Here is a 13,365-nt window from a genome sequence, read left to right as displayed (position 1 = left end):
GAATGTTTACAGCTTTACAGTTTTTTTTAACATAGTCCGTTCGCAGGCAAACAAGAACGCTACAAAGAGGAGGGGGAGGGCGATAGGGGAGGGGGCTACGTAGCGCTAGGCCTAAACCTTCGGGCAACGTGTATTGTGCGCTGTTATTAAACCGCGTTAGGACAGCCGCAAGCCTGTGAACGGACTCAGGTGAGCTGGCCGGGTGCAGAAGGATCACTTGTGTATGGTGGGGCATATCCGCACTTGCGTATGCATGTGCGATCCGGCGTTGCTGCCGTCTCCTCGTGTCGGGTTGAGATCCCAGAACTACTTTGAATACGTAGCTATGGGCCGCTTGCTCGCTAGTGTGCCGATAGTGCGTTGCCAGCCGCGCACTGGCCAGCGGTCACTTTGTGGCACTGTATAGTAGCGGTTCGCATCGGCCAGGTCGCTTCTTGTTCCCAAACAGCGCGAATCTGTCGCAAAACTCAACCGCGCTGTCCGGCGGCGTTCGTACTACACAGGCACTGCGTCAAGAGTGCCCGAGCTCAGCGTTGACAAGCGGTCCTTGAGTAAGCGCGCAAGGTAGAGAAGCCATCTGTCTGTACGGCGCGCACGCATATGCTTCCGTCACTGGCCCATCGTCTGCTGACGCGAGCACTCGTTCGAGAGTTGCTGCCATGTTTGTCGTCTGCAAAGCCGTAGGTGAGACGCGCCATTCCACGGTTGCCGTTAGCGGTGTCCACTCTAGGCTCTTTTAATACCTCTCGGCGTGCGATGGGAGCTTGCCGCCTCGCCTCCACGTAAACAAAAGTAATGCTTGCTGCTGTGTTCCTCTGGTATTAAACTTGACAGGTGGGCTTCCTAATGTACGTGTTTTATGACGTAGCGCGTATACTGCGATTCTTCACTGATCACTTCTTTGAACCTCGTAGTTAACAGCTGTGCGTGGCCTTGACTCATTGAGCTTTTACTCCCAGTGTGTGTGAATTGCTTCTGACAATTAGTGAATCTGAGTGGGTTCTGGGTCAGCACAGTGGTCAAGCATATTTTGGCTGTCTAAATAGGCGAGCATAAAAGTGCACATAGCACGTTATTTCCCACACCATGTCAAGGCAACATAATTTGAGTTTCTATTTCTTGAGGGGTATTCTTTGTGTGTGCTGTTATACAATGACACTTGACAGGCCACTAAATTTTGTTTCGCCCACTAAATGATTTGTAAGTAGTGTAGAGAGTTGTAAAAGCGATTGCGCTTTGAAGGTAATGCTGCAACTACTTATGTAGTAGAATTTACTATGTATATGGTTAAAGTTGCCTGTTAAATCTGTTCAGTTATGATGTATATAGCAAACGGGTATTGACATTGAATATCCATTGATTTATTAGCAAGTTATCATTGTGATCTTGGAATATTGTTCCCTGGTGAGCCTTCTGTAAACTAACATTGATGTGTTCTAGTGTTTTTCTCTCTGTTGAGTAACCCGCAGTGGTTGCTTAGTGGCTGTGGTGTTGGGTTGCTAAGCACCAGGTTGTGGGATTGAATCCCGGCCATGGCGGCCGCATTTCAGTGTGGGCGAAATGTGAAAATGCCCGTGTACTTAGGTTTAGGTGCACGTTAAAGAACCCCAGGTGTTGTAAATTTCTGAAGTCTCCCACTACGGCGTGCCTCATAAACAGATTGTGGTTTTGGCACGTAAAACCCTACAATTAAATTTTTTTTTCAGTTGAGTAGAAACTAGGAGAAAGAACTATCAAAGGTGGGGCAGGAATGTGCATACTGCTAATAGCTCTAGCGAATGCGAAGACTTGTGTACACTCTTTAGTAGTAATCGCACAGGCTTAAATTTTAAGGTTCGTGTTGACTAGCCACATGAGAATGACTGTTAAATAAGGTGTCTGAATAGGCCTGTTGCCTATTGGCTAGGTCAGTGTTATTGATCTGCTTATTGCAGTGACAGTAGTAGTGCATACTAAGGACTGTTGATTTGTACTGTGTGACCGGTATCTGGTTCCTGCAAGACAGTCTTGGAGGATGTGTTGAAATCATACCTGTTTTCTTGATAAATGGCTGTTGATGAATTGGTCTGTGTGATTATAGTCTTCACTTTTTTAAACCTTGTGCCAAATTTTGGTGATTGTGTATGTTGATGTGTGCATGAGTGGTGATGCAATGGAGAAACGCATACATGCATGTATGCTTTTCTTCAATTTCATTTAATTTGCTTCTACTCTTACATGTATGCAAGAATGAATATACAGTGCATTCTTGTCGTTAATCCATCTTCACTTCTGGTTTTTCTGCCGTTAAGGCTCGCTTTTAAAGGTTGAGTTGCTGAGCAATGTGGGAACTGTTGTGAGTGCTTGTTTCCATAGCCTCTCGGTTTGCTTGCAAAGCACTTTGTCAGTGTGTGATGCTTTCATAAAAGTAGTTGTTTTAAAACGCAGATAAGCGGTACATTGCCTGCGGTTTTCTGGTTGCTTAGGCCTTACTTGTTTTTGATGCTTGCTGGGGTTTCTGGAATACATGGGAAAAAAAGTTGAGGCAGTAAAATTCGTAGCCCAGAATTTTGAACAGTGTGTGCAAAATTTGAAGTGCTGAATATGATGGTAATGTGCCCTTGAATGAGAAGCTGCTGGAGAAAGTAATTTCATAACTTCAGCATGACTCATTCATCTTTAAAAAAAAAGTGGACAAAATTAAGCCAGAACTGATTGGTAGCAGTTTTTTTCTTCTTCTTTTCATAAGATACCACCAATGTTGGATCAGTAAAATGTTGTAAGAAATTGAAGAGGTTCATTCTTGTGCAATATGTATTTTTGCTCTTTATGCATGAGTACCATGTAGTGCATTAATGAGACTGACCACTGGCCAGAATGTGTTGTGGGATGTTGATGGAAATGAAACAACCATGATTTATAGTGATAGAATCCAGCATGCTGTTCACAATTTAAATAGGAATTACAATTTTAATTTGGCAAAGAAAATCTCGCATACCAGTAAGTTGTGCGGCCTGATGGTGAAGTCTTGGCACTTCGGATCTGGTAATGAGATTACTGTACAGTAGTTGGCTGTTAAGTACATCGTACTTACTGCTTAAAATTCCTGTTCATGTATTAGGCTTTGGTGCTATATTCTTTAGTCTTGCGAAGTAAATAAAGTGCATGCTATCGAGCAACGCTCCCTTCGTGACAACAAGTGGAGTGGCCGAGCTGTTCAGTGCATAGTGGCGCGCACAGGAGGGCTGTTCCATGCGTGCGAGTTTGTGAGTTAGTACCCAGAGTTGTGTGGTCTCTCTGCGATACAAAATAATATGGACGTATTGGGCTGTGAATGAGTGCCAGCACTGCAATAATAGCACTATTTGCATATTCTTCCACGTAGCTTGACTTGGCTAGAAAAAAGAAAAGCATGGTATTTGGGATCGGCTTGTGTTACTTGGAGGGAGCTGTCGCTTGTGCACAGATTTGGACCGGTTATTGTAAAGATAATGCAACACTTCATAAAACATGAATGGCAGGAACATCGGCGTGATAAATGAAATATTACTTTCTTTTAGCTAAATCCACACTTCTCGCCCCATTTCTTGCAAGTGCCGGCGTATAATCGCTGTTGCACTCGCCTATCGCTGTTTTCCAGCATGTTTCTTGTGCATGACTACATCGTCAATGCAGATAAGAAACTTCTGGTAAAAAATGTTCCATGGCGTTTTCTGCATTACCACTATATGATTGCACACTCAGATCAGCAAGCTTTCTGTTGCACTAAAAAAAACTGGTGCAATAAAAATTGGTCGTTGGTCCCTTTATGACATTTGTGACCTGGTGGTCATGCTAAGATGTTTTATAAGTCCACTTTGAAATGGAATGTTAGTCATTGCTTGTACTTGTTTCCGTAATCCTACTGCCATTCTTCAGTTGATTGTTACATGAAATTATGATTTGCAGGAAGTTTGGTTCCTTGTTTGAAAAGAACTGGGCAGTGGCGATTTGGCATAGTACTCTGTAGGTGTTGCATTAACCTTTTGATTCACAACCATGTTTAAGTAACACATTTGTTTCTTCAAGAAAAAAAAAAAGGTGCAATAGAATTGCGTGACTTATTTAATTTGTGGTGGCTTTCTGAAGAAAAAAAAAAATCCATTGAGGCAAAAGTTTATAAAGGCGTGATATTGGTTTGGCTGTTGTAACTGTTTGTTGTACAGATTGTCAGTGCTAAGGATTTATGTATTCTTACTGACTTAAACGGGTGTGTTAAGGTATTCTGGATATTTGAGCACGGTGTAGGATTGCGGGGGGGGGGGGTGCATATTCAGCTCTTAAGAAAGTCAGTTGTACTTCGTCTGTGGTTACATCAGTAGTAATACGTTGTGTCGGTGTAAGTTAAAACATGAACAGGCAATAACTGATCACAATGCCTGTTATGCATAATGACATGTAAATCACACATGTAATCACGGTGGCCAGTTTTTAAGCATGGTGCAGGCACAGGTGTATGTTTCAGTTTAAACTAAGGCCATCGGTACAAATGCACGGGGACCTGCAAGTGAAAAAAAAATTGGGAGTAGTTTTGGAATTAATGTGCGTGAATTTATGTCGATAGTGCAACCACTTTCAGACTTGAACAACGGAGATGCATCAATGGCAACTTAACCTCCAACAAACAGTAATGAGCAAATGAATGCTCTGGGAGGAAGAATTAAGCTAGCACATTTCAAGTCAACCCAACCAGAAAACACCAGCATCCTTTGCAGGAGAAGCAAAGTGGCTCCTAAGGTGTGTTTATGTCAAGCATGATAGAGACTGTAGTTAACGTCGGAATCTTTCTGCAGTTTCAAAATGAGGATCATAAGCTGTATCAGTGTTAATTTTTTTCATTTTAGCGTTGTGGTAGGGGATTCAGTTGAAGCTATATATTTACATTTTTGAGGCTAAGCCTGTTTAACCTATTTTGGCACTTATTAGTGATTGTTTTCTTACTTTAAACTGAAAAGGGAGGAGTATGTTTTCTTTACATTCCTTAACTCTGCTTTAACTGAAAAAGGTTAGTGTTTTCAACAGCAGTGCAATGGAGGAAAAATAAATGCAGGTGATTATGCTCCAGTGTTGTGTAATTTTGTAAACTCATTTCATGAGAGCAGTGCATACTTGGGATTGAATTGTCACACACTGACACTTGTGCTAAAATGTCAGTTTTCACTGTTGAAAGGTGGTTTCAGCAAGGATCGAAATCGAGGATTTCTTGTACAAAAGCTGTGCAAGAGCTTGTCAAGATGCGCCACTCACTTTGCATGCACGTTGTGCATGTATAATATGTATCCCTTCCGGTAGTGAACTAGTTGTTACCTTTATAGGGAGTGGCTGTCACATTTTCTTAGGTTAATTGTGTAGTTGTGCTGTTGGTATATATGTGCTGGTATATTAGGTGGAAAAGAAAGTCAGAAATTATATTTCTAGATAAAACCTGAAGCAGTAACAAATTTTGTTGTAAGGTTTGACAGCTGTGTATCAAGAATGCTGGTTACATTGAAATTGCTTAAACCTTAAAGGTTATGTTCGTGGGGAATTCCAGCAGCCAATTTGCAGCACCTGTTGCTTTGTACATAATAATGGGCATTCTTTTTTGTCAGTTTCAGGTAAGACAGCAGTTTCGAGAGGTAATTTTCATCTTGCATTGTGAATTGAAAGAGCATGCGCCCATACAAGTACACCACTAGTATTCACCATTTGTCATTAAGTTGTGTCCACTGTGACTGGGTTTTGTTATGCTTTATTGTTGGATATCGTAACTATAACTGTTGACTATTTTAGTTGTAACGGCTTCATAGTACGGTGCAGGAGGTTTGGTATGTCTTGGAACTGAAGCTTTCAGAGAAAAGATGATTCCTCATGTTTGGCACATCATAACTGCCATGCTGGTGGTGTTTAAAAAAAGATACAGTATGCCATTCTACTTGCCTTTCCAGGTGCTCAAACAAAACTGAAGTATTAAATGTAAATAATGCTGAATTCAGTAATACCTAAATTGTTAACCCTTCCTGGTCAGAATTTTTCAGTCAAGTGAAACTTTTGTATTCGTGCATGAGAACGACAAGTCGCACACGCACACAAGAAAGTTCTGCCGTAGATTTTGGCAGTGTATCTAAGGTTTTTCTTATAAACACTTAAAACATATTCAAGGCATTGTAAAGTGGCCCACCATTCTTCAGACTTCCTAATAGTGACAATGATGGGATTGTATGGCCACAGATTATTTGAAGGCCGTTTTCATGTAACCTTAGGCATGTTATATGTATTAGGCAGCAGGCTCCAGATAGTGTATGATGCAGTGCATGGGTATTTGTGAAATTTCAAGGAGAGCCATTTTTATCTGTGGCACAAAATACACATTATGTTAGCATTGCTGGCCCTCTGATTTCTGAAAATAATTGTTTTTTTTTTATGTCGAATATTTCCTACAGAGCCTTATAATTTCTACAAGAATCATTGGACCAAGGCCGCGATTTTGTAGCGGTGCCTTTAACCGATGCTAATGCCTTACAGTGCTTTTCGCAGTCGTGAGTGACTGCGTTCAATGCTGCGCAACGTCTCTTGAGTACTCATGAATGCGAAAAGCGCCAAAAGGCATTATCATCGGAAAAGGCATCGCTATAGAAGTGCAGCCCAAAAAGGGTTAAAGCAAAACTCATACAAGATAACCAATGGCTTTTTGTATCACTGGGAGGCTATCTATTTTCTTCAGCGCAAGGAAAGACAAAGGTGACAGGGTGGCAGGAAAGTACACGCGGACAGCGCTGATGTCTGTCATCTTTGTCTTTTCATGTGTTACGAACTAGCCAGACTTGTAAGTTCTATTAGATGGGAGGAGAGTCCACTTTCAGCCTAAATCTAGTACTAATCCCTAGAGTACCATTTGTGGGCACCTTGCAGTTTTCAATATACCAAGAGCCTTGTGGCGATTTTTACTTTGTGAAAAGCAGGGAGGCTTTGTGCTGTACAGTCGCTTTATGGTGACGCATGTTTTTTTAAAGACATCCAAATGTTAAATTGTGCAGAGCTATGAGTGAAAGTTGGACAGCAGTAAATTTGCTGGCATAAAATAGCCACTGCGACAGTGACAATGTTAAAAACATTTGATATTTGTGTAAAGTTTTATGCATGAAACTTTGATTATCTCGTGGGCCACTTTCACAAAGCATTTTATGTGTGCATAAAGAGGTTATGTGACAGTAAATTGCGACACTGTAGATAGGTTGACAGAAGAGTAACACTTGTTCAAAGCCTCTTACCTTTGTCACATGACAACTTTCTGGTATCTTGCTGTCACTTGCGCGGAGCTCCTTTTTTTACCATGGACAAGTCTAGACGCAGGTAAAATGTCTAGTGAAAATGGCTGCTAGAGTGTACAGGGAATTTTATTCTGCTTATTCTTGTAGATTAGGTGGTGTTGTCAAAGGGGGCCCATAATATTGTCTTGCTTTAGGAGCAGACATTTCTTCAGTGAGTTCATTTAGAAATGTATGCATGACATGGGGGGGGGGGTACTGTTAGTTGGAACTTCTTTATTTTTTATTCTTCACTGGGAGCTCTGACTTCACGGCATAACCTTATTCATTTGAAGTGGCACAATTGAAGTTTAAAATGTTATATTGAGAAAAAAAGCTTTGAGAATGTCCATAGGCAAGAGTTACAGTATTACCTAAATTTAGCAACAATTGTTCTTTGTATGTGTGTGTGTACATGTCTAAGCTTGTGATTTGAAGTCCTCTAAATGAGTCATTGTTTCAAGAAAAAAACAAAACCCACAGGTATGAAGGTTGTAGAACAGGATTCTTTATAGAAGTCAAAATTTGTTTTAAGAACACTAAAAATGACTAAAGAGAGAAATAATTGAACCCGTATAAGTGAATTATCCTTCTACAGTACCAAAGAAAGCCACTCTTGCTGTGAGAAAAGGCTTGGTAAGCCAGAAATGATGCAAAAATTGAAGATGGGTGGTGACCATCCGTGGAGGTTTTCGCGCCAGCCAGCCGTGACATCATAAATTTTGATGGCGTCTGCTCCCACCTAGTCAAGCTTTTGTTTGTAAAGATCGACACCATTTTATGATAAAAGAACCAAAGACTGAACTTGGCAAGTTTGGATAACTTTTACTACAACGGCCAAAATGTGAGAAAATACTTTGAAATCTGTGACGTTGCACTGCAGTTTCGGTGCGAAATAAAAAAAGAATATAAATGTGACCCTTCATTTTCTCTTCTAATATTCAATCTATTACTGCGAAGTGAGTAAAATAGTGTTTTAGAAACGTTCATTGTCAGTTTGAACAGTTTCATTCTTTCTCTTTTAGTTTCCCGTTAATGTCGCATTCCTTAGTGGGAACAAAACAGTATTTTTATAAATTAGGTGCATCACTGGCTGAACCTAGGTGGCACAAGGAAATCTTTATCCCCTAGTAAAATGCAGTAAAGGTTCTTAAAGCAATTCACTTTGCAAAGGATCAACCTGCCACACAAGTAAATACTGGGCTTCAGCTGCAGGATTCAGCTGTTGTTTGGAGTGGTGTTTTATGTATTGTTGTTTTCCTGTGGCAGTGTGACCATGTTCATAAAGCCAGTGTAGCAAGGAGCAGACAGTAATCGTGATCCCAGGACATGGATGAGCATTGTCTGCTGAACTAGCATTGTTTCAAAAATTGAGACAGATTAGTATGCTCTACTGTTTTATTTTTTTACTGCAGAAACATGCTGATTAAGAAAGAGTTCTGTGATGTCCTGCTTGTTTGCTTGAGAAATGTGTTCATGTGTGCTATAAGGTGAGGATTGGTGCCATGAATTTGCTGAAATAAAAAGTTGCATGCTAAGTGCATATTATTGCATATTGCACATGTTTTGCTGAACCTAAATTTATTCAGAGCAGCTTGGTGTGACACCGTGCAGTGAAAGGAAAATGTTCAAGCATAGGCAGTTGCACCAAATCATTTTGTATGCACTTGCTCCATTCTAGCCACAGTAAATTCATAAATACAAAGCAACTGCTTAGTGAGAATTCAGTCTTGGAGCGACACCTGGGTGATGAGAGAGGCTGTAGAGTGAAAGTGCTGGATTAATTCTATGTGGGGAGCACAACGAGTTGCACTGCAAGATTTTAACGCGACAGCGTTAATGGCCCTGTGTCGCAGAAAATCCCACGACTGCGTATCGCGTCGGATGTTGTCTTGGCGAAAATATTTTAGAACCACCCATGCCCAGGCCCTCCATGTGGCAAGAAAGTTGCTGAACTAGATGAATTTCTCAAGCTAAAATACGTAGAAAAATCGTAAAGTACAACTTACACGCATCCCACAGACATGATAGCGTCTGTTGATACCGTTGGATTGTAATTTGAATATACGAGAAAACATAATTCTGTTACATGGAAACTAGAACAAACCCCTTTTCCAGCATTTCTACCATTCATAGACCAGCCACACCACACCGTCCACCATTTGTGTGTGCCCGCGCTTGAATATCTGGGAGGCCGTGGAGTGCTGCGAGCGTGTCCCGGTAAACATAACGGTTAGATTCGCTGCAGTTGCCGGGAAGCGCGAGAAGCAGTGAGGGGTCTTTGAATGCTATGGTGTTCCACCCTTAAAGGCAAAGCTTAAGCATCCTCCAAATTTTTTGTGATTCAGTGTTACTTTTGCTGATAGAGAAAAGGAGAGCTCGATTTTCATTCTTGACAGTGTGCTACACTTGGCCATAACCTTTGATGTCATAGTGAGCATTTTCAGGAACTTCATGGTTGGATATGATGCGATACTAGCGCTATGCGACAAGGACACAAGGTGATGCAATACAGTGCTACACAAGCCAATCAGTGACGTGTGGTGTTGGCTTCGTACCCCTGTCACCTAGCACTAATATTGGGCCCAACCCACTAAGAACACAATGTGCTTGCAAGATTGGCTGCCATCGGTGTTTCAGTTTTAATCTTTTTATGGCATGCCAGCCCTGCACTTCCAGATGTTGCCCGTCATCATTTCTGGAAACATAACATGCTGATTAGCTTAGCCTGATGCTTTCTCTCGGTAGTTCTTCAAACTGAAGTGAACTTCAGATGTGCTTGTATGTTGTTGGTGCATGCGTGAGTGCACCATTTTGCTGGTGTCTAGAGCTCAAATTGCCAAAATTGAGCAATGTGCGACGTCTGTGATGCCATTAGCACTCGTGTGAACTGCTGCATGCCTAAGTGAACTGGGGCTCTTTGATCCTTCCAGTTGCCAGTCTGCTGCTAGGCTTCATGTTTCAGAGCTCGGAACATAGTTATTGGTAAGAAGCATGGGTTGGGGGGGTGGGGTAGGGTCTGCTCATATTGGGGGGGTTCCACTTAGAAACAATAAATTATAAAGCACCACTTCCTTAAACATTGAAAAGAGAGAGAGAAAAACCCGCAAATATCATGGAGTAAGATAAAACAATTAAATAACACTTATATTTGCTCTTTTCTTTTCATCCACATTTGCCATTTCTAATGCTGTTCAAAAAGAAAGGATACTAGTGACTGATAATGTTGGCCCTTATTGGTAGCATGTCTTTTAACCTTGCATATCATAGAGTATGACAGAGCATGAAAGTCTTCAATCCCGAGATCAGGTTGAATGGAGTGTAATGTCAAAACTAATCGGGGAAAGAGAAAACAAAATTTAGAATATAACATCGGAAAAGAATGAGAAAGCAGTAAAGAAAGAGTAATAATAAATTTGCCAAGGAGTTTGCCAGGGACAATATATATGCAGCCATAGATAAGTGGGGCAATGTCCTTGGCAGTTTCATTGATATAGTAAAGGTAGCAGAGGAATTCTGTACTAGTAATAGGGCCCAGAACAGCTATGTAACCCCGGTGAGATCCAATCCCTAAGAAGTTCTGCATGTAACTCAGTGGGATGTTAGAATTGCTTTGCAAGTAAAATACATAAATTTATGATGTGATAAACGGTGGCAAGGATATTATACTCTAAAAGCTTGTGACCCTTTAATTAATTCATGAGGCCTTGCATGTAGAGTGTACGAGAGACTTGGAAGGATGCTAACATGATATTGGTTGATGAGAAATGAGGTGTTAAAGACCTAAATAATTATGAGCCCATTAACTTGCTTTTGCATTGCACAAAATATTCACTAAGGTAATATTGATGGAATCGGAACGACATTTCAGTCAACCAGAGGAGAGGCTTGCTTTAGCAGGCAACGTTCAGCAGTTTATCACGTGCATGTCATCAGCCAGGTGCCTAATTGAGAAGACGTTGGGAGTATAACCAGCCTGTCTATATGGCTTTTATAAATTATGGAAAAGCATTCGATTCAGCTGAGATACCAGCAGTAATGGATGTATTGATTGGTTGAGGATCAGAGGAAGCATACATGAATATCATTGGATTAAAATATCTAGAAATACTTTAGTTTCCGTAGCTGTTCACAGGAAAAGTAGAAAAATGTCGCTAAAAAATGTGTGTTCGGCAAGAACGCACAATCTCTCCTATGCTGTATGTACACTTCATGTTTGAAAAAAGAGGCTGTAAGACTAGGAAGGATTGATGTGAGAATCAGAGGGGAATATCTTGGCAACCTGTGGTTTGCAGGTGACATTATCTATTAGGCAACTCTGGAGATGGCTCAACAAATGAGCTTAACTGGAAAAATTATGATGGCATGTTTGAAGATTAATATGGCAGAGGACTAAAGTTAGTTATTGATAGCCTAGCAAGGGGAACATGAGTTTGGGACTGGTAGACAGCCTCTTGAAGATGTGGAAAAGTACATTTATCTAGGCCAAGTAATCATGGGGGGCTTGTATTATCGGAAGAAAATTTTCAGATGAAATAAAATGTTTGAGGCATCTATGGTACACATTTCCAAGTCATGACCGGCAGCCCACCAATGTCCTTAAAGACAAAAGTATACATTGAGTGTATTCTAGCAGTTGTAACCTATGTGGCTGAAACGAATAACAAAGAAGTTGAAGTTTAAGAAGCTAAGGAATGTTCCACAAGTAATCGATCGGAAAATAATAGGCATGACGTTAAGAGACAGGAAGATGGCTTAATAGATAAGGGAGTGAATGGGTGCAGCTGGTGGGGGGGGGCTCTGGATGAGAAAAAGAAATGGAGTTGGGTAGGTCTAGATCTGAAAACTGGTGGTCTGTTTGAGTAACAGGATTGGTTGTGGAAAGGGAAGGGAGATAAATGCAATTGAAGGCAGCAGAACGTTAGCTGGTGTAGTAAGATTGGAAAATTTTGCAGGGTTAGGATGGAGTTGTCCGTTGCAGGACATGGGTACCGTGCTTAGCGATTGAAACTGTATGCTCGGACAACGTGGTGGCTGGTACTTTCTTGCGCCACTGGTGGGCAGTGGTGACACTGAAAGCCTGAAAGTGTTTTCATGAACGCGAAATCCACGCATGGAAGTGATAATTTTTTTGATGCATCGTAACTGCATTCGGCCTCCTCAGCAATCGCCCAGCGATCACCGGTGGCACAAAAAGCGCCGGCTGCCACGCTGTCAGAGTATTATGTTTCAGTCGCTGAGCACTGTGCATTGCTGGGAGAGGCCTTCATCCTGCAGTGCACATATGCTAGGCTGATGATTATCAGTTATTACTTATGTTGACTGCAGGAATAATTTATATGCAAAAACCAGTAAGTGTGCTTCTCCAAACACCTGTTCAGACCTAACCAATATGGCAGACATCAAGCTGTAACATAAATAATGCGTCAGTGTGTGGACTGGTGCTGTCATTTCTGCTGTCTGTTAGCTTTGAAACTGCTTATTTAGTGGAAGGTTGGCCACTTTGGTTAGGGTAAGTCAAGTGTGCGGGAAAGCCCACTTATGGAATTTTGCATATTGTTTTGAAATGTGAGCTTTAGAACTGGTATGATTGGAGAAACTCTATGAATGAAAAATAAAGTTGATTGGTACTTTCATTGACTGTGCCAGACTTCACTGGTTATATTATAGTGAATATTTGTAGAAAGCATTCAAGTGCAAAAATGTATGTGGCTCTAGCCCTTTAGAGAAGTACCTTGAGCAACAGCTTTGTGCGAACCTTTGGCTCAATATGTCAGTATTACCTCTGATGGTGTACAATGCATACCCTAGATGGTGTCGTGAATCCACCCTCTGCTGGCCTGCTAAGAAGAAATGTCAAATATGATGGATTGCGGCACAAAGGGAGGCCTGGGTAGTGTGCATTTGTACCATCCGAATTTCGGACACTGTCTTTAGAATTACACATGGAACAGTATTTGTACAAGAGGTGGTCCTGTATGCCGAGTATGCAGTGGCATCTTATGTTTTGTGACTCAAGCTTGAAAATGCGAGCCTTGATTAGGACATAAGTGTCCCCTTG

At 41.3% G+C, this 13,365-nt stretch overlaps 1 protein-coding gene across 14 annotated transcripts in view; it reads left to right on the top strand.

Annotated features, from left to right (window-relative positions):
* Nucleotides 1–13,365, top strand: part of mask (multiple ankyrin repeats single KH domain) — a 214,186-nt gene that overhangs the window by 1,967 nt on the left and 198,854 nt on the right. The gene's annotated exons all lie outside the window — the stretch shown is intronic.

The sequence above is a fragment of the Dermacentor variabilis genome, chromosome 1 (assembly GCF_050947875.1).
Source record: "Dermacentor variabilis isolate Ectoservices chromosome 1, ASM5094787v1, whole genome shotgun sequence".
In the NCBI taxonomy this organism is placed as follows: domain Eukaryota; kingdom Metazoa; phylum Arthropoda; class Arachnida; order Ixodida; family Ixodidae; genus Dermacentor; species Dermacentor variabilis.
Note: the sequence above shows the minus strand (reverse complement) of the source record. Positions and strands in the feature narration are given on the sequence as shown.